Source organism: Mesoplodon mirus (assembly GCF_964341445.2).
Source record: "Mesoplodon mirus genome assembly, chromosome: 12".
Classification (NCBI taxonomy): domain Eukaryota; kingdom Metazoa; phylum Chordata; class Mammalia; order Artiodactyla; family Ziphiidae; genus Mesoplodon; species Mesoplodon mirus.
The window spans coordinates 69,782,252-69,806,195 of NC_138988.1; positions in this window are offsets into that span (position 1 = coordinate 69,782,252).

The following is a 23,944-nucleotide window of genomic DNA, read 5'->3' on the forward strand; positions in this document are numbered from 1 at the left end:
AACTCTGCGATGACCATCCTCGTACTTCCCCCTTTGTTGTACAGAAACGTTCCCAGAAGTAGGACTGTTGTCCATGTGAAAGACCACTTTTAACTCTCAGGTTCAGGGGACCTGGTGACCCCAACTCCTCGTCCAGCTCTTATACGGCGGGGAAGGGGTTTACCCCACTCCCACAACAGCGGGCACCTGAGGATGTAGGTGGGGTCTGCAAGTCTTTAGCTTAAGCATTTCTCGAGCACTCATAGGCATTGAGCCTTGGGGACTGTAGTGAAAAATAACTTTTCTTGGGCTATTATCAGCAACACTGTAACAAACATCTGTTAACAACTATTTTCCAAAGAACTGTTGCAACCAGAGAGTAAAACCACACCTGGGGTGCAGAGAACCCTTTACTATGAAGGGTCACCTATGAAGCCATACAGCCCCATAGCACCCCTGGGTGCCTACCAGGTAGAATGACACTGTATAACCCCTAACATGCTGCTACTTAAGGTGCCGAGTGATGGCTGCCTGTGAGATTGGGAACACAATAGGCATATCGTAAGCATAGTCCAGACCTGTGTAAGCCTTGCCACTGACGTCTTCCTCCATATTATTTCCTTTGATCCTCACAACACCCTGTGAAATAGGGAGTAGTGAACTTACTAAGTCACTCTACAAATGAGGAAACTGAGACTCGGGGCAGGGCATTGGCCCAAGGTTGCACAACTAAGTGGTGGAGAGGAATTAAACCCCAGCGATACCACTCCACGCCTCTGAGCAACGCGTCACCTTAGTAGTTGCATGCCATTGTCAGCAAAGGAAGCCTTCCTTCCTTTACATTGGGCTTTATCAACATGGGGCCAAGGACCTGGGCGTTCTGATGGGAGGGTGGGGGAAAAACCCCAGAATTTCTAGAGCCTAAGGACTGTGCTACGAGGCCACTCCTGGGGGCAGGTGTGTGTGTGTGTGTGTGTGTGTGTGTTTCCTTTGATGGTGGGGACGGAGCGGGGAACCGGTCAGAGAGGTGCAGTATGGCTCCCACAGGCCCCACAAGCAGGGAGAAGGTCTTACTCATCTTTGCATCCTCAGTGCTGGACACAAAGTGAGTGTTCCACACAGGCTCCTAAATTCAAGACAACCCCCAGCCCTGGGGAGAAACTCTCCTGGGCTCAGCCCCACACAATACACACGGGGGTCAGGGGGTCCTGTGTGTATTGTCTTCTTGGTTCCCCTCACACTTACCCTAATTCCAACCTTAACTTCTCCTCCTTCCCCGTCCTTCTCCGCACCTTAACCTCTCTGTGTGTTTGCCCCCTCTTGCCCCCTCCCCTGATACTCACTGAGTTTGTCATCAGAGGCTCGGTCCCTTAGACACCCAGGTCCACAGCTGAGGAGCTCTAACTAAGCACTGCTTTGATCCTCAAGGGCACCTTCTAACTGAGCTCTTAGCCTTATTTGTGTACACTTCTTTTGAAAATCTAAGCAAAGACAGGGATCCCAGAAAAATGCCCAATGCACATACACCTTCAGTGTCAGGAGCTCATGCCTGGACCCTCGGACAGCCCTAGCCAAGAAAGCCTGTTCCTGGTGAACCCAGCTTGGCACACACTTCCATGGGGTGGGTGGGTGGGAGCTGCTTTCTGTAACCTTCTATCAGCCCTGGGACCAGATGCTACCCAGTATGCTTGCCTCCCACAGAGCCGATGGCTTGTCGGCAACTAACAGGTCCACTATCCCTTTTTCTGTTTCAAAAACCCCAAACTTCTGAAAACTTTTTGTCATTAGGCATTTGACTGCAAAGCCTGACCTGATGTGAACTATTTGGCTGCAAAACCAACCTCAACTAAGTGGGGCTATTTACAGCCTTTATTTACACCACTTAGTGTGTGAATATTCATAGACTTTGCTCAGAAATGTTTATATGTTTACCAGGTGCTGACCCGGACCCTGCTGGGAGTATTTTATAATATATACAGTGTAAGTGAACTCATCATGTCACCTTTCTAAACTAGGAAAAATCCTGGGTTCTGAAACCTTTCGGCCCCCAGTGGTCTTAGGCAAAGGATTGTGGACCTGTATTTATAAAATTTTTCTAAAGAAGTTCATGGACTTATGAGTGAAAGGAGCCAGACACGGAGCACATGTACTGTATGATCCCATTTATATGAAGTTCAAGAACAGGCTAAACTAACTGACAGCCATAGAAATCAGAATAGCAGGTACCTCTGGGGAGGGAAATTGACCAAGAGGGAGCATGAGGGGACCTTCTAGGTCACTGGAAATGTTCTGAATCCTGATCTGGGTGGAGGTTACACGGGTACATACATACATAGAAATTCAACAAGCTGGGACTTCCCTGGTGGTCCAGTGGTTAAGACTCCGCACTTCCACTGCAGGGAGCGTGGGTTCGATCCCTGGTCGGGGAGCTAAGATCCTGCTGCGCAGCGTGGCCAAAAAAAAAAAAAAGAAAGAAAGAAATTCACCAAGCTATACATTAAAGATTAGTGCAGTTTGCTGTAAGCCTGTTAAACCTCAAAATAAAAGTAAAAATAAAATGTATGGAATATATTCTCTCAAATTAAGCCATAAGAAGCTGCTTGCCTTGGCACCCCATCCCACCCTGTGATGTCTTTGAACTTTCCAACAAAGCTTAAATTAAAATCATCATAATATATGTTTGGCTTGTCTTAATCCCAAGAAATGAGTTTAACACAAAAGTCAAATTGAGTGAACATTTTTTTAAAACTCTGATTTGTCCTCAAAAAAAATCCATCCCCGGGCTTCCCTGGTGATGCAGTGGTTAAGAATCCGCCTGCCAATGCAGGGGACGTGGGTTCGAGCCCTGGTCCAGGAAGGTCCCACATGCCGCGGAGCAGCTAAGCCCGTGTGCCACAACTACTGAGCCTGCGCTCTAGAGCCCGCGAGCCACAACTACTGAGCCTGCGTGCTACAACTGACGCTCACACGCCTAGAGCCCGTGCTCCACAGCAAGAAAAGCCCGCACAATGAGAAGCCCGCGCACTGCAACAATGAGTAGCCCCAGCTCGCCGCAACTAGAGAAAGCCCGCTCGCAGCAACGAAGACCCAGTGCAGCCAAAAAAAAAAAAAAAAAAAAAAATCCATCCCCTTAAAGGGTATCTTTGCTTTGAAAGTACTGCAGGAAAGCACTCGGGGCCTGGCTTCCTTCAGCAAAAGCCTTCCAGTCACATCAACCTCTGAGAAGGATGCTGCCCCTGGGACTGCTGCTCAAAACACACCAGCTTGGGTGGTGAGCACAGATCCAGGCATCCCTACCCATGGGGCTGCAAGTCAGAACTTGCACACAGCCAACAGTATCCTTTAATTGCATCTGATTAGCTAGAATTTGGAACTTGTATCTGTGAACAGAAGGGCATAGGGGACTCCTTGATTAAACAAGTCAGATAACCATATATTGCTAAGAGGAACAGAGATCTTCTTTCCCATAGCTCTCTCACTGCTCAGCATCTGACTGCTCACGGCCTTGTCCTTTGACACTCACTCCCACAGCATCCCCACCTCCGCCTTCTCTCCCACTTCCTATCTGGGCTCCGGAGCTCAGCCCACTGGGGCTGCTGCTTCTCTGCTACTCTACTCTGTGACCCAGTTCAGCCCACATGCCAGCCTTCCCATCTTCAGCCAGAGGGCACTGAACTCATGGCCTTGGGCTGTCCTCAGCTGCTTCAAATCCTTTTAGGAACCAGTCAGGGTATAAACAAACAAACCGACCTACTTGGGCTTTTTCCTCATCTTTCTAGAGCACACTGTCCAATAGAAGAGTCCATGCTGATGGAAGTATTCTCTGCTGTGTTGGCCAATGTGGTAGCCACTAGCTGCATGCGGTTATTGAATGCCTCATATGTGGTAAGTTTGACTTAGGAACTAAGTTTTTACCTTTTTTAAAATTTAAATTTAAATACTCTGTGTGGCTGGTAGCTACCATATTGGTCAGTGCATCTCTAGAGAGAGGGAGGGTTGGGGGCCTAACATTCCTTTAACCTCGCCCAGTGGCCTGGAATCTCTGCCTGCTCTTTGAAGATATCCAGCCCTTGTCTCCCCAGCTCCCAGATCTGTCTTCTTCCAGAATCACTGGGAGCATTTGTTGAACCCCTACACTGTGCTGGACGTTTCACAAATGTAAACCAGATATACTGGGTCACCTCAAGTCCTAGGACAACATTCAAAAGAAGCTCAGAATTCTAAGACAGCTTGAAAAGTAACACAATAGGTCTTTTCTGAAAACCTCCTGAGGAAGCACCAGGGGGAATGTATGTCAACAAAACACAGGGACTTCTTATCTCCCCAAGTCCCACTCCTTAGCCCAGCAGCTCTGCCTGTCTCCTCCACAGCCCCAAACAAGGAATGGTTCTGCGGGTCTCTTCTTCCTCCCTCCACCTTCATTCTTACTTATTTAAAGAAATTTGACCCACTCTGGGCTTTGCCCTGTCTCACTCCTCTGAAACAGCATCCCAACAGGCCAGCCTTCTTCCTTGGCAGGAGAAGACAGAAGTGGCAAACACTTTGCATGGACTTTTGTGTGTGTGTGTGTGTGTGTGTGTGTGTGGCATGCAGGATCTTAGTCCCCTGACCAGGGGTCAAACCCGTGCCCCTGCAGTGGAAGCACAGAGTCTTAACCACTGGACTGCCAGGGAATTCCATGGACATTTTTTCTTTTATCCCTGATACACAAGGTTACATTGTCCCCAGTTTTACAGAGTTTACAGATGTGGAAAGTGAGGCACAGAACAGTTAAGGGCACACTGACCCTGAATGGAGGAATTGCAATACCAGCCCAGATTTGTGAGAGTCCTAGACGATGAGGGGGTCTTTCTGTTAAAGACGTACACATCCAGAGAGCTGCACCATCTGTCCCTACTCTGACCATAAACCCACCACTAGTGGCTGACTAGCAAACCCATCTGCATTAACTTAATATGCTAGCTGTAGAGTCCCTAGGTTATCCCAGCCCCAGGAAATTGCTCATTTTAACCAGGAGACACAGGCTTGACTCCAAGGAGTGACTCAGTGAGGATCTCAAGTCCCAGTTTCTCAGCCGGACTTCAGGGCTGGCTAGGGCATGCTGACCTCCTCTCCAGTCTCATCCTAGTTCTGACAAGGCCAACCTGCACTCCAGCTCATCATGACTCCGCTGTCCATCTAGTCCATGGGCCAGGCCTTCCCCACTGCTGAACAGCCTGCTGCTCCACTTTTTTAAAAAATTGTGGTAAAATATACATAATATAAAATTTACCATTTTAACCACTTCCAGGTGTACAGTTCTGCGGCATTAAGTACATTCACATTGTTGTGCGACTATTACCACCATCCATCTCCAGAACTCCCTCATCTTCTCAACTGAAACTGTACCTATTAAACAATTAACTCCTTATTCCTCTCTCCCCAGCCCCTAAAAACCAACCATTTTACTTTCTATCTCTATGAATTTGACTGCTCTACATATTCCACATAAGTAGGATCATACAATATCTGTCCTTTTGTGTCTGGCTTAGCATGTCTTCAAGGTTCATCCATGTTGCAGCATGTGTCAGAACTTCATTCTTTTCATGACTGAATAATATTCCAGTATATATATATATATATATATATATATATAATATTTTCCTTATCCATTCATCTGTCAATAGATATTTGGGTTGCTCCCAGCTTTTGGCTACTGTGAATACCATTGCTACGAACTTGGATGTACACACATCTATTTGATTCCCTACTTTGAATTCCTTTAGGTATATGTGCAAAAGTGGGATTATGTAGACCTTTTAATTCTACATCTAATTTTTGAGGAGCTGCCATTCTATTTTCCACAGCTACTGCTTTACTTTTACTCTCATGCCATACTCCTCTGACAGCTTCTACATTAGCCAGCATATTATCCATCATGTTTAAAAATGTAGGGCTACACTCATCACTTCCAACCCAAGGAATGCAGATCAGTCTGGAGAAACTCATTGGTGGTATGTCATGAGGCTGGTTTTGATCTGGCCCATTTCAAGGTTCATATTAGAAATTCCAGTAAAGGTGTGTAGGTCTGACTGACATAGAGATGTTACAAGATGAGAAGTCTGACATACATAGAATGAAGTTTATTTGTTTGTTTTTTTTTTAATATTTATTTATTTAGGCTGCGCCAGGTCTTTGTTGTGGCCTGTGGGATCTTTTTTTTAGTTGCGGCACACGGACTCCTAGTTGCAGCATGCATGCGGGATCTAGTTCCCCGACCAGGGATCGAACCCAGACCCTCTGCATTGGGAGTGCAGAGTCTTACCCACTGGACCACCAGGGAAGTCCCTAGAATGAAGATTTTAAAATATTGTGACAGGCAGCGTGATGGAGCTGAAACCTCACACCTCATTTGAGACTCAAACCCAGCTGAAACTGCGCACATGGTCTCAGGGCTTAATGAAACTCAGGTTCTTTATGTCTCAGTGCAGAAAAAGGTCCAGTGGTTAAGACTCCGTGCTTCCAATGCAGGGGGCGCGGGTCCAGTCCCCGATCAGGGAACTAGGATCCCACATGCCATGAGGCATGGGCAAAAAAAAAAAAAAAAATTCAGTGCAGAAGGAATTCAGTAGATTTATTTAGAGAGATACACATTACATAGGCAGAACGCAGTCTGTCTCAAAAGGCAAGAGTGGCCCTAGGAGATACACAGTCCACAGACAGAGTGTGGGCCATCTCAGAAGGTGAGAGACCCCAAAATATGGGATGGTTAGTTTTTATGGGCTGGGTAATTTCATAGGCTAATGAGGATTATTCCAAATATTTTGGGGAAGGGGCAGGGATTTCCAGGAATTGGACCACTGCCCACTTTGGGGCCTTTTATAATTGGCTTTGGAACTGTCATGGCACCTGTGGGTTTGTCATTTAGCTAATGTATTACAATGAGCGTATAATGAAGCTCAAGGAAGTCAGATCTTCCACCATCTTGGACCTAGTTGGTTCTAACCAGTTTTTGTCCTATCCTCAATGGCCATGTCATTCTTTTAAAAGTTGTACCCTGCCCCTTTCCCTCCTATCTCAAAGCTATAAAACTAGCTTCTCTTCACTGAGTACCTTGATGGACCAAGCACTACATTCATTTCCTTTAGATATCATTTGATTGTCACACCTCTATGAGATCACCTCACTTTACAGATAAGGACACTGAGTCTCAGAGAAGCTCAGTAACTTATCCAGCCTGAGCTTCTAGCTGAAGGAATCTGACCCCAAATTTCATACTTTCCACCATACCACTCCATCACTTGCTCTGTGTTTTTTTTTTTTTTTTTTTTTTTTTTGTGGTACATGGGCCTCTCACTGTTGTGGCCTCTCCCGTTGCGGAGCACAGGCTCGGGACGCGCAGGCTCAGCGGCCATGGCTCACGGACCCAGTCGCTCTGCGGCATGTGGGATCTTCCCGGACCGGGGCACGAACCCGCGTTCTCTGCATCGGCAGGCGGACTCTCAACCACTGCGCCACCAGGGAAGCCCACTTGCTCTGTTATAAAAAATGAAATGAACATCGAAGGGGTAAATGACATAATTCACATTAAAATCGGAGGGGAGCTGGCTTGTCAGCATTGATGCCATCAACGTCTTGTAAGTTTTGCTGAACTTAAAGGACAGTGATATCACTCCTAAAATAGCTCACATAAACTTAGGCTTCATCAGTAGCATATAGTGACAAAATCAAAGGGGCTAGCCGTCCTACTGTGCACCACACCAGTCAGTGGCAACGAGAGGATGTGGCCAATTCCAGACATTAGGCTTTTTTTTTTTTTTTTTTAGCCACACCACGAGGCTTGTGGGATCTTAGTTTTCTGACCAGGGATTGAACCCCGGACCACGGCAATGAAAGCTTGGAGTCCCAACCACTGGACCACCAGGGAATTCCCTAGGCTTTTTTTTTTTTTACTAATTTATTTATTTATTTATTTTTAAAATTTATTTTTGGCTGTGTTGAGTCTTTGTTGCTGCACGCAGGCTTTCTCTAGTTGTGGCAAGCAGGACTACTCTTAGTTGAGTTGCGCAGGCTTCTCTCATTGTGGTGGCTTCTCTTGTTGCAGACCATGGGCTCTAGGCACGCGGGCTTCAGTAGTTGTAGCACGTAGGCTCAGTAGTTGTGGCTCGTGGGCTCTAGAGCGCAGGCTCAGTAGTTGTGGTGCACAAGCTTAGTTGCTCTACAGCATGTGGGATCTTCCCGGACCAGGGATCGAACCCGTGTCCCCTGCATTGGCAGGTGGATTCTTAACCACTGTACCACCAGGGAAGTCCCCATACATTATTTTTTAAAGGGTCATAAGCCAAAAACCCTATGGAAGAAATCGCTGGAAGGGGAAGTGTCTGGAACCAGGACCCACAGAGAACTGGAAGGTATTTGGTTTAGGGAAAGATCTTAAATATATCTGGAAGAGAAATTCAATTTCTGTGTTGTATTAGAAAATGCACTAGAGCCAGAGGGAAAAGCCAGTGAGAAACAGACTTTGCTTCTGATACAGTCTCTCAAAGGCAGAATGGGCTTTCGAGGAAGTGAGATCACTGTTATTAGAGGTGTCCAAGGAGCAGAACATGGAGGATTTCCCTATCAGGGATGGTCAGTTCAATTTCACTCACATCCATTGAGCACCTACTCTGTACTGTGATGGAACACCAGGCGAGAGGATACCAAAGCAAATGTCATCATGCCTTTCCCTTAATAATAACATGTGATTAGGGTTCCCAGAGGAGGTGACATTGACCTGGGTCTCAGAAGTGCAGTAGGATTCTCTGAAAGAATTTCTAAGCTAGGACTAAATGACCTTCCAGGTTCTAAGATTCTAAGATTAAGCTACATTAAAACAAACAAACCCAAACACGCTCAGAGTCCATCAGTGGAGCCTGGCAGCGTAAATTAAAGTCCATCCTTTGTTGTTGTTGTTGTTAAAATTTATTTATATATCTTTGGCTGCGTTGGGTCTTCATTGCTGCGCACAGGCTGTCTCTAGTTGTGGTGAGCGGGGGCTACTCTTTGTTGCGGTGCATGGGCTTCTCATTGCGGTGGCTTCTTGTTGAGGAGCACGGGCTCTAGGTGCATGGGCTCAGTAGTTGTGGCACGCAGGGTCAGTAGTTGTGGCTCGTGGGCTCTAGAGCGCAGGCTCAGTAGTTATGGTGCCTGGGCTTAGTTGCTCCGAGGCATGTGGGATCTTCTGGGGCCAGGGCTTGAACCCGTGTCCCCTGCACTGGCAGGCAGATTCTCAACGACTGCACCACCAGGGAAGTCCGAGGTCCATCCTTAGAGCAGAAAAATATTCAGCTGAAATATAATCTAGGATGTTCTTAAACATTGATATAGAAGGATCTCCAAGATATATTAAGTATGGGAATTCTCTGGTGGTCTAGTGGTTAGGATTCAGTTCTTTCACTGCCGTGGCCTGGATTCAGTCCCTGGTCAGGCAACTGAGATCACGCAAGCTGCATGGCGTGGCCAAAATAAAAGAATTTTTTTAATTTAAAAATATATATTAAATTTAAAAAAAAAGCAAGGTCTAGGCACTGTGTGTGGTGGTCTACTGTTTGAATTTTTTAAAAAATGATCTGGTTATTAAGAACACACGCAAGTGCACAAACGCCCTCGTGCGCTTTTATTGCATGATATGTCATATCTCTAGCCTAGTAACAGAGGTTGCATTTGAGGGGAAGTGGCTGGGACATAGGTGTGGGAAAGAAACTGTGTCTGACATACCCTTCTGTACCTTAGAATTTTAACTGTGTAAGTGAACTGCCTATTAAAAATGAAGTTAAAATAAAACCAGAATCATTAAAGGCACCTACCTATTTCAGCATAATTTCCAAGAGTGCCTTCCTTAGCCTTTTCCTCTGTGTCCACCTGCCTCCATTGAACAGGTCTATAGGGGTGTCTTCCCCTCAGAGGAGGCCTCCCCAGGGAGCTTCTACTTCCTTCTTTCCTTCCTACCTCCTCAAGGCACGCAGCATCTAGACCAATGCTTCCCAAACATTTACATGCATACTGGCCAACTTGGTATCTTGTAAAAATTCAGATTCTGATTCAGTAGCCTAGGGTGAGTCCTGAGATGCTTCATTTCCAACCAGCTCCCAAATGAGGCCAGTGCTGCTAGTCACAGACCACATGTTGAGTAGGGAGGGTCTGGACCTCTGTTTCTACGATGAGGCTCATAGGTTAAGCATCTACAGGTCTTGAGAAACTGCCCTGCTCCAGAGAAGAGGGGGGCATGTTATGGTGGAGATTCTGACAGAGAGCAAGGCATGTCCAACCCGGTCCTGGTCTGAGCCTCTCAGCACTGCCAATGTTGCAGGAAGGGGAACCCCTTTCAGGGCCCGAGAGTGAGCTCTTGTCTAACACTCGGAAATGAATTGTCCAAGGAGACAAACGTGCTGACAAAGCAAAAGACTTTATTGGGATGGGGCGCCTGGGCGGAGAGCAGCAGGCTAAGGGATCCCAGGAGGACGGCTCTGCCACGTAGCTCACAGTCTCAGGTTTTATGGATATAGGGTTAGTTTCCGGGTTGTCTCTGGCCAATCATCTTGCTTGGGGTGGTGCATGCATCCCTCAGCCAAGATGGATTCCAGTGAGAAGGACTCTGGGAGTCTGGTTGTCCCCTCCCTCTTTCGTCCCCTCCCGAATTCTCCAGGTTAGTTTTGGTGGCAGTACCATGTTCCTTATCAGGATCTCCTGTGGTGAGACAGCTCAGGCAAGTGGGCCTGGATAAGGCGTGCAGCTGTGGTCAAGAGTTCCCTAACACCAACAAAGCGGGGCCACTGACCAGTGTCCCTGGTTTCCATTCCCACCTCCCACAGCTTTGGCTGGAGCGCAGACTGACTACCCCAGCTGCCTCCACTGAATGGAGACCCAGACAGCGGGTGGGACAAAGTGGTACCCCAGAGGGAGCTGGAAGGAAGGCAGGCTGGATTACAGCACTGTGCACTGTACGAGGCCAGCTGGCCTAGACTCCACCAGCCAGAGAAACGCTTCTCTTATTTCTGATGGGCTTATGGTGGCTACGGGCCACCCCCTCTCTCACGCCCTCCCTGAAAATTCAGAAGCCAAACCAAACCTCCTACAGAAAATGAAACCAGACAGCGTTTGGCACCTTCTTCCTCCCTGGGTGAAAAGCAGATGTCTTGGATCCAGGTGTGGTAGGACCACCTGCTCTGGTAGAATGCTGACGGCCACCCAGTGGAGGTCTCCTCACTCACCCGGGATGGGAACTGACCTGTGAACCTGGAAGTCAAGCTGCTAAATGCCCTTACTGCACCCCTTGCCCCAGGGGACAGAGTAGTTTTCCAGGCCACACACGTGGGTTTCCCTGATGAAGCATTTTCTGTCTGACAAAACCCTGCTCTTGGCCAGTGTCAGAAAGAAACAAGTGTGGTGTGAGTTCTGGAAGGAGATCAACGGGCACATCTCCTCAAGGCTGACACCAGCCCTGGCTGGAGCAGCTGCCCCCCGGCCAACACCACCAGTGACCACTGGAGGAGTGCCAGGAAAGGCGCCCTCCCCAACAGTATCCCCGCTCACCTGTGACCATGCCTGAAACTGCACCACGCACCTTCATTCTTCGGGGATGAGAAATTGCATCTCTCTCTTTTTTTTTTTTTTTTTTTGGCGGTACGCGGGCCTCTCACTGTTGTGGCCTCTCCCGTTGCGGAGCACAGGCTCCGGACGCGCAGGCTCAGTGGCCATGGCTCACGGGCCTATCTGCTCCGCGGCATGTGGGATCTTCCCGGACTGGGGCACGAACCCGTGTCCCCTGCATCGGCAGGCAGATTCTCAACCACTGCGCCACCAGGGAAGCCCTGAGAAATTGCATCTCTTAAAATGCTCCCACCCACAGGAGAGGTAATACATTAAGCTGTTATCAGTCATCTACACTTTAATGTGAATTAGTTGAAGCGCCCTGGAATGTTACACCTGGAATGGGCCTAGTCCAACCCTTCTTTTTACAAGTGAGGAAAATGGAAGCCCAGAGCAGAGGCAACTGGCTCAAGGTCAGGCAACAAGGTGGTGGCCAAGTGGCAGGAAGAGGCATAAGGGATGGATTGTAAACAGGTGACTGGGGCGATGCAGAAAACCCCAATACAGTCAAGGGGAGCAGGGGGCATCCTCAAGCTTGCAGTTTATAGACTAACTCAAGAGTTGTACCGTTTTTCCCTCAAGAACAGGTGAGAGGCATAGCTACAAGCCCCACCCAGCCCCGCCCTTGAGCATAATGTCTTTGAAGTCTCCTGGTTTTATTGTTTGTTTGTTTGTTGTTTTTTTAAATTTATTTATTTATTTATTTTTGGCAGCATTGGGTCTTCATTTCTGCGCACAGGCTTTCTCTAGTTGCAGTGAGCGGGGGCTACTCTTCTTTGCGGTGCACGGGCTTCTCATTGTGGTGGCTTGTCTTGTTGCGGGGATGCAGGGGACATGGGCTTGAGCCCTGATCCAGGAAGATCCCACGTGCCGCAGAGCAACAAAGCCCTCAAACCACAACTACTGAGCCCACGTGTTGCAACTACTGAAGCCCATGCTCCTAGAGCCCGTGCTCCGCAACAAGAGAAGCCGCCGCAACGAGAAGGCCACACACCGAAACGAAGAGTAGCCCCCGCTCACCGCCAGTAGAGAAAGCCCGTGCACAGTAACGAAGACCCAACACAGCCAAAAATAAATAAAATAAAATAAATAAATTTATTTAAAAATTGTGGGTGGGTTGGGGGTACGAGGAAACAGGCTCTCTTGTTCTGACGGGACAGAACACAAACAAAAACGTCTGCATGTTGGACAGTTGTGATATTTACCCAAATGTTAAATACACACACTTTTTACCCAACGATGTCTGGTCTAGGGATCTAGCCCACACCTGGGGGAAATGATGCTCAACCATATTCACGGCTCCGTTATGTGTGCTGACCCTGAGAGCCTGGCCTGAGCATCTGACCATCTTTGAAGGCCTTTTCGACTCTGAACAAAATCCAGGAGCTAGATTTCTTACTTTCCTGTCTCATGATCTTCTCACACCACCTCAGGATATAATTAGTAAAATAATAACACCAGCTGATGCCTACCAAGGGCTTGATTTGTGCCTGGCTCTACCTAGACTAAACTCCTTCAGCTCTCATGACCACCTCATGAGTTAGCTACTATTCTCATCAGCCCTGTGTGATAGACAAGGACACTAGGGCAGGTTAGTGCTAATCTTGCCCAAACTTAGCACACGTCAGAGAGAGGATTCGAACCAGGGTCCATGCTCTGAACCTCTGCACTATACCGCCTGTCTGTACAACAGCACATGCATAGGGATCAGCTACCGTGTGTATTAAGCAAAGCAACTTCTAGGTGCTAATCCACCGTGTTAGTCACTTCACAGTGCTTTTACAAGGTCATCTCCACAGTCCTGCATTGAGTGCAGGAGGTTGGGGGGGGCGGGTTGTCACTGAGGGAACCGAAGATAAAAAACAGAAGACACTGTCCCTGCTCATAAGAAGCTGACAGTATGTGTGAGATGACAACAACAGTCCTTACATTTGTGCAGCACATCAGCTTTCAGAGCCCCTTCATTTTCTCATTGAATCTTCTTGACACTCCTGCCAAATAATTTCCATGATCTCTGCTCAGGATGAGGAAACCGATGCTCTCCAAGTCACACGGAGCTGCCCCCAAGATCATCCAGCCACCCAGGGGCGGGACTGGAACCTGACCTCAGGTCTCATGACTCCCACTCTACTAAAGGGGAAATGACACGCTGCCTTGACAACCCAGCTCAGTGGTTTCCAACCTGCTCCAACACGAGGACTCCTTTTTCCCTTCAGAAATTGTTGCAATCCTGCAAATGAGGGGAGTTGTTATTTTGGGCTTTAGTCAACTGGGGAAATTCATAGTGAAAAAACAACCAAAGCTTCGGCACAGTTCAAAAGGAGCAGCACAGTTATATCCCAGACGTCACTTATACAGTCGGCAGACGACATTTGGAGTACAAATAGGGACTTCTTGCAATACCTGCATCTCATGCGCAGGTAACAACTTGCTGAGACCATACTGTCAGAGCAGTTCAGAGAAGGACACACATCCAAAGTCCATCTCCTCTGCCAGGGTGCAGGAGAAAAGGGCTCCTAAATTGTATTGGACTGGCGGAAAGTAGAATGGAGGAATCGTTGGGAGCAAAGGAACTTGGCCACAGGAGGCAAGTCTGTGGGAAGCCCAAAGGGTGTGTGGATGGATATGTATTTCTGTTGGAGGGAAAAGTTTATTCTAGATGCCAAGGGCCATCTGAGCAGTTGGGATTAAGAAGTAGATCAGAAGTAGAGAGAGTGGTCTAGAGGGGAACTAATGCAAGTCAAAACGCCTTATCTGATGCCTTTGGCTTCAGATGTGCTTTGTAATTCAGGGTTTGGTTTTTTTTGTTTGTTTTTTAATTTTAGAAAAGCAACGCAGTGCCTATACTATACATTTTGTACTTTTTTTTTTTTTTTTTTTTGGCCACGCTACAAGACACACGGGATCTTAGTTCCCCAACCAGAGATCAAACCCGCACCCCCTGCAGTGGAAGCATGGAGTCTTAATCACTGGACCGCCAGGGAAGTCCCCTGTACTGTATATTTTGTAATGCCTCTAGCAGGATGTGGGCAGCATTCTGTATTCAAATATGTTGATATTTCTGCAATGAAGTGTATGGATCATGGATCGTCATACCAGGTGCGACTAAAGAAAGACTTAAATGACTTTGCATTCGTTCAGGACAGGTTTTTTTGCCAAATGTGTTTTCTTTTCAGAGCTTTTAGGTTTTGGAGCTGTAGATTAGGGATTGGAACTTGAATAGGTGCCATTTTTGGCCAGCTTGCTACATGCCAGGCAGTAGTTCTAAACTGATCTACATGCGTTATCTCATTTAACCTTATGTCAACACTGAAGTTATTATCCTCAATTAACAGTCAAGAATAGTGAGGTTCAGAGATGTTGAGTGACTTGCCCAAGGTCACTCAGCCAGTCTGCAGCAGGGCTGGGACTGGATCCCAAGTCCCTGTGACTCCAAAGCCAGGGGTCCCCCCGACCCCCTTCCAGGGAGGAGAAGCCCATTCTGCCAATCTCACCATTTTGTTTAGGTCACCACCACTCTTCAGCACTGCAATTATGCATCAAGGGACAAAGGGAACAACTGAAGTCCAAGGCTGTGGTAGTGATTTCTCACCTGTCACTGAGTGGTCACACCCGCATCACACCGTTCTCCTATGCACGTATGTCCCAGCTGAGCAGAAGAGGCATGAGCCACTCCGTGCCCTGGCCTGTGTAGAAGGCCACCATGCTTGGCAATCACTTACTCCCTTTTCCAGAATCCACTCAGGGCAGTACGACACAACAGTTACACTGACTGATGTTAGAAAGGTCTGGGTGCACGTCCCAGCCCTACAGCTTACCAGCATGCAAGCTTCTATGACATTAAACCTCTCAGAGGTTTAGTTTCCTCACCTGTAAAATGGGGGTAATAATAGCACTTGCCTTGTTGCTGTTGCAAGGATTAAGTGAATGAGCATATGTCACGTACTGAGGATGGAGCTGTACTAGAATGAGCGCTTGATATTAATCCTATGGAAAAGCCCTTTCTGCCCCCAAGCAGCCACCCTCTTCTCTACTTTGTACACTTGCCTGTCTGAGCTCTTCTACCACTTTTTTTCCTGTTTATTTGCCAATATATGTTTCTTGCTATTAAACTGTGAGACCTTCTTAAGAAGAGGATTTATGCCTTATTTATTTCCAGCACTCAGCACAGTGCCTGGCACATCATAGTTATTCATTATGTGCTGAATGAATGAACAAAGGAAGGAAGGAAGGAAGGAAAAGGGCTCTGTCCGCAAAAGCTTATAATTTTGCTATGGTGAAGTCATCAAAGTGAAAAGAAACCATATGATCCTCATCTTCTATAGACATATCATAAAATCTTACATCCTGCAAACCCATGGGGGATGGGGATTGCAAAAATCACATAAATTGCAATCTCAGCCTCCAGGGAGCTGAGTCTACGCTGGGTGATGGGACATGCCCAGGTGAAAAAGAGCTGCAGAGCAAGGTTGTGGTACTTGCCAGCCAAAGGACATATAGCGCCACTGGAATTTCAAAGCTGGGAGAGGGCAGAACAATATGGGATGAGTCACAAATGTGCGTATCATCCTTGTCGTATTGTTGGGTAACAAAAGGAACAATGTCACAAGGCAGGATGAGCCAAGTGCATGCCTTGGAGTGGTGGGCACAGCCTTGGGTGTAGGTTCAGAGGAAGGAGAGAAAGAGAAGACAGGCTTTTTGCTGGTGGTCAGGGCAGGTTGTCTGAGACAGCGGGATCTGAGTCTGGGGTCGAGGCCTCTCCAGAGCTGATACTGGCTTGGAACCCCCAGTGTTCAGAGTTTAGCTTCTACCTTCCCTGTGCTGATCTGCCTCTGGACTGTGAGCTCTTCTAGATCTGGGTTTCTGATAGCTTTTTTATTATTATACAAGTAACATTCTTTCATTAAAAAAATAAAAAGCAGAAGAAGAAAAAAGAAAGAAAAAGAAGAAAATAAGAGAACCAGAGAGAAAAAATAGCCTATAATCCCATCTCCCAAAAAAATCACTCAATATTTTGGTGCCTACCCACGCATCCACCCACCCTTCACCCACACTCCTACCCACCTACTCATCCATCCGTCCATCCATCTGTATCAGAGTTCTTAGCTGCAAACAACAGAATCCACTTTAACAGAAAAAGAACTTATTTAAAAATATTAAGAGGCTCACAGAATCCAGAAGGGATGATCGTTACAAAGGTCCAATATTCAGGGATGACACCCAAACCATCCAGAGGTATTGATACTTTTCCAGCAAAGCCACCATGGCAGCTATCAATCAGCACAAATTCTACAACTTGCCTCACCTCATCTCCTTCAACAGTAGTGAAAACTGGATCCCCAAACATCTCCTCTGTTGCTCTAAAAGCCAGGTACCTCACTAGCCCCATTTTCTGGGATGCCCACTTCCTCAGTTGGCTCTCTTCCAAATCAGTCTCATGTTGTTGCATCTGATTGGTGGAACCTAGGTCACACACCTATATCTTAGCTGCAAAGAAGTCTAAGAAAGCACATTTCTGGCCTTTATGTTGAGAAGTGAGATTTATGATGTGGGGAAAACCCACAAACATAGGAAAGAGGATCAAAAGATACTAGTGACCATTAAGACATGCAAATGTCTCCGACACTGCAGTTTTTTTCTCCTTACAAATATAGAATGATACCAATTTAATCATTCTCTGAATCTCTGGTGCCTGGCACACAGTAGGCATTCAATACATGAGGAAGGAAAGGGAGAAAAAAGGAGGAGGGAGAGATTACACAATTACATGCTGCCTTCCTAAGCCAGGCTGAATGAAGACTTGATGTTTAGTCCATAAGACTCCCAAGGCCTCTTGTGGATTATGAAGGGAGGGGACTTCCTCCCACCCCCATCAGAGACGTGCTCACATAACACCTCTCTCCATGGCTTGCAAGCATCTGGACCATGTGGAATGCTGTGTCCTAAGCAGTCCCTCACTTTCTGTAAAGCCCACCTGTTGGCTTACTGTTACTCAGGCTGTCACTGGATCTACTCCCCTCTGTAATCTCAGAGTTTTGTGAGGGTTTAGTATTGTCTGAAAGCAATCTAAAACAGTTACTGCAAAGGCAACCTTAGAGGCCTCTCAGGATGATAAAGATCACTGGCACTTAAATTCAAAGAGATCTGTTAAAATCTGTCTTGTTCTTCACGGTCAAGGTGTGGCATCACAGAATTACATGGGTTCTGCCTTTTAGAAGCTTATACTGTAGTTTAATTGATAAGAGGCAAGAAACACTTAAATGACAAGGAGGTAGGTCTCTTGGTGCCAAATGAGGTAGGAAAAAGTCACTGCTCCCAGGGTTCAGAACCGCCAGGTCAGCATAGGCTGGGCCGGATGAGGGAAGCCCACTGAGAAAGGGTGTGTCGAGGAAAAAAGTAGCTAAGGTACCAGCTTGGCAGCAGCAGCAAACCTGCATTCTCCCTGACTTCTCCAAAGCAGGTCAGATCCCGTATCTTGAATTCCTATAGCATCATGTACCCCTCCTTATCATGGCTGAATTTCATTTTGGCAATTATCTGATCCATATCTACCTCCTCCACTCCACAAAGAGCTTGCCATTGTGCCCTAGGAAGGCTCTGGGTGGGCAGAGGCTGGTGAGGACCAGGTCAGGGCATGGCTACAGGGAGGCTGAGGCTGAGACCCGTCATCACAAAGACAGTCTGCAGCCTCCCCCCCCAACCCCACCCCCTTCCTCCAGGGAGGAGCAGCTGATGTGTTTCTGGAGTGTTCCAATCCAATTAGCGCCCTCCCCTGCTCCAAGGAGAGGCCCAAGCCACAGCTCCCTTCCCTGAGGTAGAGACTCGGTGGGGAGGGGGTGCTGAGGAGTTCTGAACACCCTGACCCAGCTCCTCTTGGCAGCGAGGCCGTCTCGCCGCTAGAGAGGCTGCTAGGACAGCGCCCGTTTCTAGGCGACTGTTCTGGGGAATGGTCTGTTTTGGCAACCAGAGGGCCCCTGGGTAAGGGGGCGGTGCCCGCACGCCGCCGCCTCATTTGCATGGCAACCTCCTCCCCTCCCAGAGCTGCACTGCTCTGCGGCGGCCCGGCGGCCTAGCGGCTCCAGCTCCTGCCCTCCAGCAGCGCCAACCCCCGCCCCAGGTCCGCCTGCGCTGCCACTGCCTTATTGTCCCAGTGCTACCTCCCCGGGATGTGGAGGCTGCCCGCCGGGCTAGGGCATTTCCGGAAAAGGCGGGTGCCCTAGGGAAGTGGGGAAAGGATGCTTAAGGACAAAACACGGGAATGGGGGAGGGGGGAATGAAATATAATCTTTTTCAAACGAGTCAAAGTCATATGGCTGGGTAGCATCAAAATGTATTCTGGATAACACGGTTGGCTTACAAAATGTTTATTTAGGTGAACTCTCAGCTCAGCCCTAGGAGGTACTGAGAAAATGTCTTTTTGCAAGTTGATGTGTGAATTTGGAAACGGGTAGGTCTGGGGAAAAAAGTATCTTACCTAGAAAAATCAGGCAGTTATATTCTCAGGAAAATGTTTTCAAATAGTTGCAGGAGGGACTTGGTGACATAGGATGAATTTGTTAGAAGAAACCGAAAGAGGAAATAGATTGATAACTCTTGGAGGCTCCCTCTGTCCTGCACACGCCCACCCCACCACACCTGCCAGCGTGAGTCCATGATGCCAGCTGAGATACCAGGCTCTGAACCTGCATTAACTGCCCAAGGACACATGCCCTGGGCTGGAACCCGAGAAGGGGGTTGGGCAGGGGTAGGTCACCCCAGCTGAGCGATCACATTCCCTGGCAGCTGTCCAAGGGGCAGCTCCGGCTGCACCTGTTTGTGGGGCGATTTGCTTTTATCAGTATTGACACAGCAGCAGGGCCAGGGAATAGCACAGTAATAAATAAATGAGAGCAAGAGGGAAAAAAAGAAAAAAAGGCCGGAGCCACCCAGGCGAGGCAAAAATGCTGAGGTCTTTCTTTGCTCGTTGTATGTCAGCACGTTCAATCCAGTTTCCCCACCCCTGAAATCTCTGAGGCTCATGGTGTAGGCTTGGCAGGGGAGCTCTGGGTCTTAAAGAGATAGAATTGCAGAGTCGGAAGCACTTTAAGATCCTTTTGTGCCAGGCATCCCTAACCAACGGATCTCAAGGTTACCTGGTATCCTCACCTGCCTCTTATGGTTTGTCAGGGATCTCAGCAGGAAGGCAGTTCCTTCCTCCCTCTGCCAAGTTTCAGCATCAGGGAAACAGAATGATTAAAGTGTAGGTTTTGGAGTTAGTCAAACCTAGGATCAAATCTTGGCTCTGTCTAGCTGCGTGGTTCGGGATGTGTTAACTAATCACTCTGAGCCTCTGATCCTCCCCAAAAATAGAAAAAATAAATAAATAAAATAGTACTATCTATTGTTGCAAGGATGCAACAGATGATGTAAGCAAAGACCTAGAATAATTGCTCTGTAAACGTTCATTTGGTCACTATTATTACCTGTCAACATCATCTCGGGTTTCTTTCAAGGCTTTGGAGAAAATGCACCCTCCCCCCGCCCCCCTGCCAAAAAAGACCTGGGGGAACTGATCTGTTCCAGAAATGGGAGAGGGGGAGCAAACAAGAGCCTGACATGCTCTTTGTCCCCCAGACAGGGTCAGACGTGGCCTCTGGTTTCTCAGCCTTGTTTCCAGGCTTCAGGGGCTGCAGGCCGACTCACCTGCGCTCTAGTACAGTACAGTAAGTGGGATGCAAAGAAACCTGGTCATCAGAAGCCACCTGACCAAGCCCAGAGATAAACTGCATTAGCAGAAATTACTAGCAATGAGTACCATGTTTCAGAGAGGGAGGTAGGTTCTCCACGGGGAGACATAGTGTAGCGGCTAAGAAAGTAGGTTCAACTGTCAGACCACTGGACTCTCACCCCAGCCCTGACATCTTCTAGTCGTGTGCCCATGACAGGTTATTTAACCTCCGTAAGCCTTGCTTTCCTTATCTGTAAAATGGTCATAGTAATAGCCCATAAGCTTGTGAGGACTATTGTATGAAAAGCATATAGTGAGTGCCTGACATGGAGAAAGTGCTTAATCATGTTAGCACTTGTGGTTCTTGCTGTTAGATGAAAGAGGCCAGGGACTGTGTCATATTCATCCCTGTATCTCCAGACCCTCAAACAAAACTCGACATTTGGTAAGGTAGAGTAATGTTTGATGAATGAATGACTAACAAGGCCCTTGCCCTCAAGAAACTGAATCTTCCCAGGAAATAGAAGACATAAACTGCCTATGCCACTCACAGTAGGAGACAGCAGAGGGTTAAAAGCCATTCTGCCAGTCCCCAACCCCCAGAGGCAGACAGTCCCTTTGATCCCTCAGTTTCATCTATCCAGGATGCTTTCAACAGAGGAAAACAGGAAGTATCCCTGATAGCCCAGCTTGCTCTGTTTTTTTTTTGTTGTTGTTGTTGGTTTTTTTTAAATGATGGGGGGTGGGAGGAGGATGGTCCTTTGGGTCACATTTTGCCAGGAAATCAGCCTCCTTCCTTTCAAATGCTGGGGCTTCCCAAGGGGCAGATAAAGGGCAGATAAAGGGCAGATAAATAGCGTTGTGCTCAATGCAGAGAGGTAGATGTGATCCAGAGATGGTAAGGCTGACCGGTTGGGTTCCTTAGTGGACCACGTTACAGTTACCAGACTCAGGTGTTTCTGGAGCACGTGGCCCTTTGCATATTCACTCACTCACTCACTGTTGACTAAGTGCCTTGGGCTGGACCCTGAAATTATGGCTGAGTATCAAGTGTCCAGGGTACGAACAGACCAAAAGGACAAAGGACAGTGAGCTCAGAGAAGATGGACTGAACACAAAAAAGTGAGAATGTTCTAAAGGAGAGAAACAGCAGCTGGTATGAGAAAGCAGTTATAGGAATGAAAAATGGAAGAAAACAAAAGAAAAAAACCCAGAGAAGAATAAGTACGTAGGAAAAAGAAAAGAGAGCTTCAAAGAATTTGTAGCCAGGGTGGCAAAGTCCTCGTAACAGGAGAACTGGATACAGAGTGCGCGCAGAAGAAACCCGTGACCTCCAGGGACACAAAGCTGACAGGAGGGGACAGAAGCAGAAAGCAGAATAACAGTTTAAGGCAGCAGATCTGATTCTGACCTAGCCAGCCCCGAAAAGGGAGCGTTTGCTAACCCTGTGTGCTAAACTCACATTTATGTGATGTTTGCCCAGCATGGACATGAGAGAACTTTCTAGGAAAGTGGAGATGTTCTATGTCATGATAGAGGTATAGCTTACATGGGCAGATCTATTTGCCAATGTTACACAGTTAAGATTTCTGCATTTCCATGTTTGTAAGTTTCACCTGGAAAAAAGAACTCTACAAGGTAACCATCAAGTGGGCAAGGGTGGAAGGTAGAGAGGCAACAAGAAAGACAGAACACTGATGATTGTCGAAGCTTGGCAGAGGATACCTGGGGGTTCACAATAAGGTTTTGATGACGTTGAATTTGTTTTAAAACTTTCCCAATAAAAACGTTTTTTAAAAATTGCTCACTAATGGGACCTAATGAAACTTAAAAGCTTTCGCAAAGCAAAGGAAACTACAAACAAGACGAAAAGACAACCCTCAGAATGGGAGAAAATATTTGCAAACGAATCAACGGGCAAAGGATTAATCTCCAAAATATATAAACAGCGCATGCAGCTCAATATTAAAAAAACAAACAACCCAATCCAAAAATGGGCAGAAGACCTAAATAGACATTTCTCCAAAGAAGACATACAGATGGCCAAGAAGCACATGAAAAGCTGCTCAACACCACTAATTATTAGAGAAATGCAAATCAAAACTACAATGAGGTATCACCTCACACCAGTTAGAATGGGCATCATCAGAAAATCTACAAATAACAAATGCTGGAGAGGATGTGGAGAGAAGGGAACCCTCTTGCACTGTTGGTGGGAATGTAAATTGATACAGCCACGATGGAGAACAGTATGGAGGTTCCTTACAAAACTAAAAATAGAATTACCATATGATCCAGCAATCCCACTACTGGACATATACCCATAATTCAAAAAGACACATGTACCCCAACGTTTATTGCAGCACTATTTACAATAGCCAGGTCATGGAAGCAACCTAAATGCCCATCGACAGACGAATGGATAAAGAAGATGGGGTACATATATACAATGGAATATTACTCAGCCATAAGAAGGAACGAAATTGGGTCATTTGTAGAGACGTGAATGGATCTAGAGACTGTCATACAGAGTGTAGTAAGTCAGAAAGAGAAAAACAAATAACGTATATTAACGCATATATGTGGAACCTAGAAAAATGGTACCGATGAACCTGTTTGCAGGGCAGAAATAGAGACACAGATGTAGAGAACAAACCTATGGACACCAAGGGGGGAAAGTGGTGGTGAGGGGTGGGGTGGTGGGATGAATTGGGAGATTGGGATTGACATATATCTACTAATATGCATAAAATAGATAACTAATAAGAACCTGCTGTATAAAGAAAAAAAAACAATTCAAAAAAAAATTGCTCACTGCTGTCCTCAGGCAAGTCCCTTTCAGGTTCTTAGAAAGGCAGCTGAGACATTATCTGAACCCAGTGTTCCTGTTATAGATGAGGAAATGGAGGCGCACCTTGACTCGTTCAGGGTGTTCTCAGATACTCCATGGCAGAGCTGACCCTGGAATCTCAGGCGGAAGCAGCGCCCTTTGACCTTTTCAACTCTCACCCATTTGTGGGGAATCAGCTGGAATTTGCTCTTTAGCCTGGGTTGCCCTTCCAACCCCCAGGCCCAGGACTTGAAGTTCAGGGAGGCTGAGTGGCTTGGGGGTGGGGAGTTCCAGGCTGCAAACCACTTTCCCCTCCACTGTTTTCCTTCTGAAAGGTAATCCTGAGCTCACAGAGATTCAATTAGGTTCCCTCCCGCCACTTCCAAAAGCAGAAAAGGAAACCCACACAATTAAAGATTTCCAGTAACCCAGAGTGATAACTACAGCGGGAGAGTCCCAGCTCTGGAGCTAACAGAGGCGTTGCCTCAGGGCAGCTGATTCGCCTCTCTTACCTTGTTTCCCCCTTATCTGTAAGAAGGGAGTGAAGATTTCGGGTTCTATAATCTTACGGGGTTGTCAGGAGGATCTTAAGAGGTGCTGGTAAGGAAAAGCACTTTGAAAAGTTAAAAAGAGCTGAACAGGGCTTCCCTGGTGGCGCAGTGGTTGAGAGTCCGTCTGCCGATGCAGGGGACACGGGATCGTGCCCCGGTCCAGGAAGATCCCGCATGCCGTGGAGCGGCTGGGCCCGTGAGCCATGGCCGCTGAGCCTGCGCGTGCGGAGCTGTGCTCCGCAACGGGAGAGGCCACAACAGTGAGAG